Source organism: Oncorhynchus gorbuscha, linkage group LG03, assembly GCF_021184085.1.
Source record: "Oncorhynchus gorbuscha isolate QuinsamMale2020 ecotype Even-year linkage group LG03, OgorEven_v1.0, whole genome shotgun sequence".
In the NCBI taxonomy this organism is placed as follows: Eukaryota; Metazoa; Chordata; class Actinopteri; order Salmoniformes; family Salmonidae; genus Oncorhynchus; species Oncorhynchus gorbuscha.
In genome coordinates, this window is record NC_060175.1 from 88,092,667 (window position 1) to 88,102,465 (window position 9,799).

The 9,799-nt window shown below is 39.9% G+C and overlaps 1 pseudogene; it reads left to right on the plus strand.

The window, feature by feature from the left end:
• The first annotated feature begins 1,413 nt into the window (after positions 1-1,413).
• LOC124032159 lies at positions 1,414-8,043 on the plus strand (annotated as a pseudogene).
• The last annotated feature ends 1,756 nt before the right edge of the window (positions 8,044-9,799 follow it).

Sequence of the window (9,799 nt, forward strand, 5' to 3'; positions counted from 1 at the left end):
GAAGTTTTATTCAATGTTTTGAGAGTGGTCGTGACTCATGTTTACAGCACTTTGTAGTGAGAATTACTTCCCCACTGCATCCATGACAATTATAAAAAGGTCAACCTCCCCTAAGGAAGCCCACCAGGCTGACTCACAGCATTATCTGGGTTCCCTTTGAAGAGCCACTTGTGATGGCCTCTGTGACAAAGACACGGCTCCATATCCCCCAGCCCAGATAGTCCATCAGGCACATCTCGCTGCTCACTGTTCAGCATGAGAGTGGGCAAGTGCGTCAAACACCCAGACAACTGAAAGGTAGAGGAATAAATAATTGACTGAACCATTGGTAGAATATATCAAAAGATGTCTAAATAATATTTTTACACCTACTCAACAAGACATTCACCTGGGACCAAAATAGAAGAAAACAATTGCAAAAGAGTACTGTATACTATCAGTGTGCAATGTTAACACTAATTTATGTTCTCTCCCATTTGGGCACAACCCTGATATCAGTGGCTATCCTAATCTCATAAATGTATAAGGAGCAAATAAGACTGAGCAGTGAGTTAAAGTGGATTCTCTAATGGGCTATATCGGGTTGCTTAAGGATGATGGAAATCACTGCTACTGTGGCTGAGTGAGAAAAATAAAAGCCGGTGACCATAATGATTCAAAGTACCTTGAACATTCCAGCACACAAAGAATATCCCTGGGCTGTCTCACATGGTTAAACCTGCGATCCTGGCCGTCCTTCACGATCCGCATGAAAAGGAATGTTCCAAGCCTGCAGAGGTTAGAACATGAGTAAATGTACCATTGTCACATTATCCCCAGCATTATTCATTAACCCAACCATAACGACTCACAACCATAAAGGGTTCTGCAACACTGTGTTGGCCCAAGCCTTAGCCTTGGCTAAGACTGCTGAACTGATACACAACTTTGTTGAATGAAAAGCAAATCAGCAGAGAACACTAAAGCTCTGCAGGTGTTTATAACTGTTTTGTTCTTCTCCACTGATGGGATTGGATATTAGGTCACAGGAGGCTGCTGAGGGGAGGACGGCTCATAAAAATGGCAGTAATAGAGTGAATGGAATGGTATCAAACACATGGAAACTATGTGTTTGAAAGTGATATCATTCCATTAATTCCTTTCCAGCCATTACTATGAGCCTGTCCTCCCCAATTAAGGTGCCACTGGCCGCCTGTGCACTAGATTGGAAACCCTTTCACCCCGACTCTGTCAAGCTTACCTTACTCCCCATGCTGTTACCAATCCAGTCTGCACATTTTGCCTCAAATGACAAGAGTCCCTCCCCAATAGCGACTCAGGTGGGCAAGTAATATAAATGTGCCAGACCCTAAAAAATAGACGTTTCACAGTAAGGCGTGTCCAATTAATATTTTACCCAGTAGCCTACAGACAGTGACAATTAGCTCCAAAGTTCAAGGGTAAAACTTTTGATGAGCACATACAGAGCAGAGGAGCAGCACAAGAAGACAAGTTAAAGAAGCTTGTCAAGAAAGGCAATTAATTTGTTGCATTGACAAGGAATTCCCATTCAGTGTCTACAGGTAAGTTGCAGCGTTTTACATAACTAACTGTAAAGTAAATAGCTCATTCTGAATGGGACATACTGTCCTATCAGTTTTAACTTGCATTTTGACAGTTCATATGTAGACAGATCTGTTGTAACATATTATACTAGAATAATGCAAAAGCCAACAACAATTGTCACATGCAATTGTCAAAATGCATGGGCCTACATGACTGTTGTTTTTTGGTTTAAGGCAATTCCATGGTAACAGAGTGGTACAGTATGTTACAATATTGCTACACCATTTTTGTCGATAAAACATCTATGGTAATGGCCAATTCCACTATAACAGAGTGATGCTGATACACCCCGATTTTTCACTTTAAAATGTATACCAAACCAAAAAGAATGATTGTGCATAGTTGTTTAACTTTGCAATGATTACTTTTAACAATTTCAACTGAACCTCTTGCAAAAACACATTTACTTGAAGAACATTGCAGATTTAAAATTTGGTAACAGAATGGCAATTTGTGCGGTTTGTGTAATCATAGGGTTACCAAACTTTGCATCAAAACAAAAAAATAATGACATGCAATAATAACTCAGTTCAAGGCTATCATAAAATGTTATGACAGAATGATGGCAAACTGTCATTATTACCAAACTTTGCATTTGTAAATGTGTTTTTGTAAAATTTTCCGTGGAAATTGTTAAACATAGTCATTGTGCACATGTGTTTAGTTTGTTTAACTTTGCAATCATTAATTTTTGTTTGGTATACATTTTAAAGTAAACATCTGAGTTTCAGCATCACTCTTATCGTGTAATTTCCCTTTACCATAGCAAATGTTTGATGATCGACAAAGGGCGTAACAATATTGCATTAGTAAAATTGTAACATTGATCTACTGTACAAAGTTAAGTCGGGTGAGCTACAGAGTAACAATTTGTGGTAAACATATCACGATACAAATTGACCAATCTCGCGTTACAATGTGACAATTTGTGACAAATCATCTTGGACTTTGGATCATTGCTTTAGCATTCTTATTTATAGAGGCTTTCAAGGGTGACTAAACCAGTTGGTGGTAATGTTGAAGTAAACTGGGGTGTATTCATTACCTCTTGCAACGGAAACCGTTTAAATAAGTGGTTTTGTAACATTGATATTCATCAGATACAAAATGCGATACTTTAATTAATGGAAAAAAAGCCTAATTCCATTGCAAACATTTTGTTTTGACCGCATTATTTTTATTTAGAATAGACCTATGCCCAAACCTAATAGATTCGATTACTTATTCAACCAATGGTTGAAATCGTAGCGATTCCCTGCAAACACGCCTCGGCATGAATTGGTATGCTTCAAATCAACATGTTATATACCTGCTATATCATAAAACTTCTCTGTTTTGAGAGCTCCTGATATGGCCCATCCAGTCCACTGGATTCTCAGGTCTGTAGCTGCACATTTTGCTATCGTACTCCCTTTATCAGGTCCAGTAAATTATATAATATCAAATGGTATTCTGACATCGGACCAGCCCCACTATCTTGAAACAGTCCTGTGTAAAGTTCACTTCCATAGTATGTAGGCGTGGCCAACGACAATTTGATAAGACATAGGCGGCGTCTTCTTCTTTGGTGAGGTTTAAAAACGGTTGGCATCCAATGTTGCATTACGCCCCCAACTGAACTATAGTATAGCTCAATTACACTTTGTGATACAAAATCGTAAAGGGGAAGTGGGAAAAATGAAAAATATAAATATATTTTAATTACCCTACCAACTAACTCTATACTCATTCAAACTCATCACCTTTACTTTAACCCAGTCTTATCCTACCCCAGGCCAAGGCCCTGAGAGGATTGGACACTACCACTCTGCACATGCTGTAACTCTTCTGAAGTAAAATCTCATACTCCCAAATACTTTTCTGCAGCTGCCACCACAACATATTTTTTCTGTGATTTATGTTCAATTTCTGCAGTACAGTTGATAACCATTGCTATGAACACTAAGAAGCCAACCTTACTGAAGCATACTGTATATTGTTCATTGGTCTATCCCTCGGTGCTAGCACAGATATCCACAGCAACATGTGCACCCCAACAGTTGACACCACTTTATCCACCAAAACGACACAATCCTCAATCCCATGCCTTCCTGCACACTTCCCACATCCTGGAATTTCCCTCATACACACTGTTGTGACACGACTATAAATGTTGCACCTGAAACAGTGCAGTGGATTCGCCACAAAAGCTTTAACTGGATAACTGATATATCCTATCATGACCTTGTCGGGTAAAGACTCTGACTCAATAGGACTGACAGTGACTCCTCTGTTTCACCACACTCACCACCGGGTCTGCGTCACACCAAACGGTGGGCGTCACAAACACCAGGAATCTTCAACTTCACCTCCACACTAAACACTACACCAGAAATAGCTCATTTTAATGGTGCCCTGTTCCTAAGAGCAAAGCAAGAAACAGATCTTGACCCAAGTTGTGTGACACGGAGCGCCCGCTAGTTCTGGTCAGAAGAAACACAAACAAATATAACAAGTCCACTACAGTTTACCTTCACTGATTCAACTGCACCCAACTCTTTTCCCACCAACCCTGAAACTACAAATGGATCCACCAAAAGGCAAGGATCCACTTTATCCAGAAATGTCACTCCTACTGGACCAAATGTATCTTTATCATAACCATATGCATCAATGCAAGGCTCGGGCTCCGAGCTCCTCACAGCACCTTCTACCCCTTCCATTTCATCCCCAGAACTCAAACTGCCATCCAGCTCCACTTGTTTGAATTTGACACCAATCTTCCTTGACAACCTCTCACTTGTTATTTCTAGCTTCAACAGATTCAAACCCATCCTCTGCCTCCCTAGATCTCCTCTCTCTTTCTCTCCAATCCTCTGCCCTTAACCAATTACCTGACTCCTTCTGAAAATATTCAACTTTTCCAAGCCAAAATCTATTTTTAGCATCGAGAGAGACATGCTAAGCCCTGTACTCCCTCCTCTTCAAACTCAAGCCACCACCAGTTCATCTTCCTTCCTCCCAGGCTAATAATGCAATACATTAGTCAGACATAGGTGTGCTAAAAACACTGGGAGCACAGGGGGACCCCAGAGTGGCGCTGCGGTCCAAGGCACTGCATCTCAGTGCTAGAGGCGTCGCTACAGACCCTGGTTCAATTCCAGGCTGTATCACAACCAGCCATGATTGGGAGTCCCATAGGGTGGCACACAATTGGCCCAGCATCGTTAGGGTTTGGCTGGGGTAGGCTGTCATTGTAAATAAGAATTTGTTCTTAACTGACTTGCCTAGTAACATTTTTTAAATGTAGTCATTAAAACTGCCATACATGTCTGATGCACTTTTGATCTTGAGCTTAATAGGCATCCATCCTGACTAATATCTTAACTTGTCTTTCCTCAACCTCTACATTTCCAGGGATAAAAAGCTCAACACCAGGGAAAAGGAGAAATTATGGCAGAGGGCAATGGTCCAAAAGGAGGCACTGGGGTCTTTGCTAAAAGATTCCAAAGGCAGCTGAGCAGGGGCAAAGAGAAGGTATACAGTTCTTTAACTTTCTCAATATAATGCACAATATTATTACGTTGTTTGAGGTTTGACATGTATAGTATTCCCTACTTTGTAGGTCTTGCAGAAGTTTGGAAAGACAGTGGAGACCAAAGATGAAATATTTGAACAATGCCTCCTAAATCTGAATGACCAACAGGTAGTCACCATGACTGTACAGTACTACACAGAGATCAGACCACACCATGTGTATGAACCTGTAACGATAACCTTAAACAGATATGTGATTTATATTCTATAGAAAAGGCCTGTAAATGTGCCCCAGTAAATCCCATAGATGTATGTATAGCCTACAGACAAGATGAGTCACTCTATAATCTCTGTTTGCAGATTGATGGGAACCGGTTATACAAGGACCTGAAGATTTACCTTAGTTCTGTCAAAGGTAAACATTTGTTCAGTCCGTCTATGTTGTAAATTAAACGTGATCTGTATGATGTTGTCCATAAATTGCATAGTTTTCTATAGCTTTAGCACCATCAGTAGTGCCCCAGTCTGATAACATGTGATCCATGCTGTCGACTTTCCACAGGAATGCGGGAAGCTTCAAAACGCCTTTCCCAGTCTCTGTATGGTGTCTATGAGCCGGACTGGGATGGAGAAGAGGACCTGGGGACCATTATAGAGGTCAGTCATCGCACTGCTGTATTATTAAGAATGGCATGCATGACTGTTGATTATTATTATTATTATGCAAATTTCTGTATAAAAAAACATACATTTTCTCCATATGCCAACAGGGTGAAGACCTCCTGTGGAATGATTATGAGGCGAAGCTGATAGATAAGGCACTTTGCACCATTGAATCTTACATAAGCCAGTTCCCCGATGTCAGGGTAAGGATGGAAACACACACACACACACACAGACACACAGACACACACTCCCTAAATATTTGATCTCACACGGGCATTATTCCTTTCCTCCAACCCCCCAGGAGAGGGTGGCCAAACGAGGCAGGAAATTAGTCGACTATGATTCCTCCCGTCACCACTTGGAGGCGATGCAGAATGCTAAAAAGAAAGATGATGTCAAAATTGCCAAGGTCAGACAGACAAGATACCTCTGTCTACTTAATTTGCACAGCCATGATCATTTAAACAAAACTACAAACTCATCTCGTCATGGTGCTTCTCTTGGTACAGGCAGCTGAGGAGGTAAACAGAACCCAGATTGTCTTCGAGGACATCAACAGAGAGCTGAGGGATGAGCTCCCTGCTCTCTATGACAGGTAACGAGTCAGAAGTCCGCACATAGCCAGATAGCAGAATGACAAATGCATCATCAGATCAAGTGTGTATGAAAAGGTAGCGGACAATTTATATGAATAATGTTTTTTCTTCTCTTCATTTTGTTCCAAGTCGAATTGGATGCTATGTGTCAGTCTTCACAGCCATCTCAAATTTACGGGACACCTTCTTCAAGGAAATGACTACGGTATGTGCAGGTCATATTCTTCTCAATATCTGGGGTGGGAACACAGTGAAAAAAGCAGTTATGTGGGGCTTTGCTTTGGTTTATAAAAAACTTAACTGTTTTGTCAGCATTTAGGTAACAAAAGTCCTAGTTCTTTCAATTTATATCTATTCTTAAACTGGTGTAATATCCTCTCTTTCAGTTCAACAGTTATTTACAGAATGTGATGAAGGACCTGAAGGATCAGCATCCAGACAAGGTGTTTGTCATCAAAGGGTTGAATCAGTAAGTTGGCTAGGATTTTCCATCTCTCACCAGCCCTGTTTTTTTTTTAAATTAACTCCTCCCATTTTGAGTCTATCTATGAGCTGTGGTCTGGGATGAACGAAATAGTGAGTGTTACATAAAGCATAACGGTAATTAAAGCAAAGTAAGCGTATCAACATGTAGTCATCCTATCCCTCCTCTCACATATCTTTCAGGACTGGCTCTCTGAAGAGGCGATCTTTCATGTCCCCCAGGTCGTGGAGTGCTAGCTTCTCTGACTTCCATCAGAGTTATAGTCCGGGCAAGTCCGGCACCCTCACTAGAGACAGGTCCAGTTTCAGATCCCTTAGTAGTCCTCGCTATGATGAGTCATTAACCAGCACCCCTGCAGTCTCCCCACGGTCCCCACCCACTAAAGAGCCCTTTTCAGAGGCCCAAGACCTGGATGCAGACTCCACCCGCAGTGAAGGCCCCACTGCAGAGAAGAAACCGGAATCTGAAAGCAGGGATAACACCACCACAAAAGGGGCCTCTGGCAGCGGCCAGAAGTCAGAAGAGAAACTGATGGAGGAAGAGAAGTATGTGAAAGAGAGAGAGCCTCCTTCAGACCAGCACTCCACCACCTCAGATAAGAAAGGAGAAGAAGAAGAAAGCTCTTCTGCGTTGACAGCGAGTACTTCCGATGTGACCAACTCCAATAACTCAGAGAATGTTGAGCTCCAGTCCTCGGCCATAGACACACCCCAGCTGACCATAGAGAACCCTGTGGCCCCTGAGGACTCTGGGGCCCACGGTGTGCAGAACGGAGCGGCTTCTGATGGCTCCGATGCTGACGTGCTTGTCCAAAAGGTGAGACACACGCAACCTTTAATGACCTCTCGTATGTAGTACATTTGATTTACATGCCGGTCTACTCTAATCAAGACAGGCAGTATAATAATGGGATTCCATCGACTACAGCTAGACCATTTGGATCTACTGGTATATAACTTTTATTTTCTTTTACTTTTAGGCAGCAAAATTACATATCCAGGAGCAAGAGGGTGCGAAAAATCCTGTGGTTTAATGAAGGATCTCTGAGGAAAAGGTTGTTACTGTCTAAAGTAACTGTAATTGAGTTATTATATTGAGTTTCTTATTTCCTGAGTTAACTGTCAAAATGTTTTGTATTTGTTCACAGAACGAGTTATAGTAATTAGGGAGAGTGGATGAATAAATGGCATATATTACTGCACAAGGGAAAATAGGATCAATATGAAAAGCCTTCTCAATATTACTGGAGGGATATAAGAATATGTCCTGTTTCCACCTGCTGTCTAAGATCTGGAAGCTCTTGCTTGTGGACAATATACTTTCAATACAAACGTTTTGTTTTTTAATTAATATAATCAATGGTATGCCAATTTGTGCTTTGTTTAGGGTTGTGCCAGTATACACCCAATAACTTTATACACCCAATAACTGTGAATTGTATTTTAATTTAATTGTAGAGAAACAGCAAGTTCACTAAATTGTATTTGACTCAATTTGACATTCAGCTTTGCAAAACTGTATCTCATTTCATAGAGCCCACAGTGGAGGTGTCATAACCATAAAACCTAGCGGTCAAACAGGGAAATGGTTCCAATAATTTTTCCACCATACATTTTTTAGAAACATTTAAAATAAGGGCTGTGTTTCGTGTAGGCTTACCCTGGTGTGACATTTTTATAAGGTCCCCTTGTCCTAGAGAGATTTACACTGTTACACTGTCAAAATTTCATGCCAGGGTTTGTAATTGTTTCTGAAATCCCCTATGGGAAAAATGAATGGTAGAAAAACCATTGGAACCATTTCCCTGTTTGACCGCTAGGCTTTATGGGTATTATGACTCATACTGTGTTACTCTATATAAGTTTGCTAAATTGCACCTGAAAAACTTGATTATTGATTAAACAAATAGCTTTTTATAATGTCTTGTTTAGTGTCACAGCTGTTAATTGAAAAACTAAAATCAAATGACTAAATCAAACAGTGGTGTAAAGTACTTAAGTAAAAATACTTTAAAGTACTACTTAAGTAGTTTTTGGAGGTATCTGTACTTTACTGTTTATATTTTTGACAACTTTTACTTTCACTTTATCACATTCCTGAAGAAAATAATGTATGTTTTACTCCATACATTTTCCCTGACACCTAAAAGGTACTTGTTACATTTTGAATGCTTAGCAGGATAGGAAAATGATCCAATTCACACACTTCTCAAGAGAACATCCCTTGCCATCTCTACTGTCTCTGATCTGGCAAACTCACTAAACACAAATACATCACTTGTAAATTATGTCTGAGTGTAGGAGTGTGCCCCTGGCTATCCATAAATAAATAAAAACACAAATTGTGCCATCTGGTTTGTTTAATATTTGAAATGATTTATACTTTTACTTTTGATACTTAAGTATATTTAAAACCAAATACTTTTAGACTTTACTCAAGTAGTATTTTACTGGGTGACTTTCACTTGAGTCATTTTCTATTAAGGTATCTTTACTTTCACTTTAGTATGACAATTGGGTACTTTTTCCATCACTGAAATCAAAGGTGTCTTGATTAATTTCGTTTTTATATAAAATGTCTCAAACATCTTTGTCCCGATACAGTGTCTTTTATTTGTGAGCCTATAACTAGGTTTCCGTCCATTAGGCAAGGAAAACAGATTTTCATGCGAATATTATCAACAACAACAAAAAATATATATTCACATATTTCCATGTTTTCATAAAATTGACTTAATTTTTCCCCCTTTTCTCTTAACAAATCAATACAAAAAGTACATGGGGGAACACAAGTTTATACAGTATATAGAATATACAAAGGACAATTGGCTAGGGGGTACAATATCACATTACACAAGAACCTTAAGGGACAAATACACACAGCAATAATGGCTTTTTTGTTGGTAGAATACAATATAGTTACATTTCTTTTT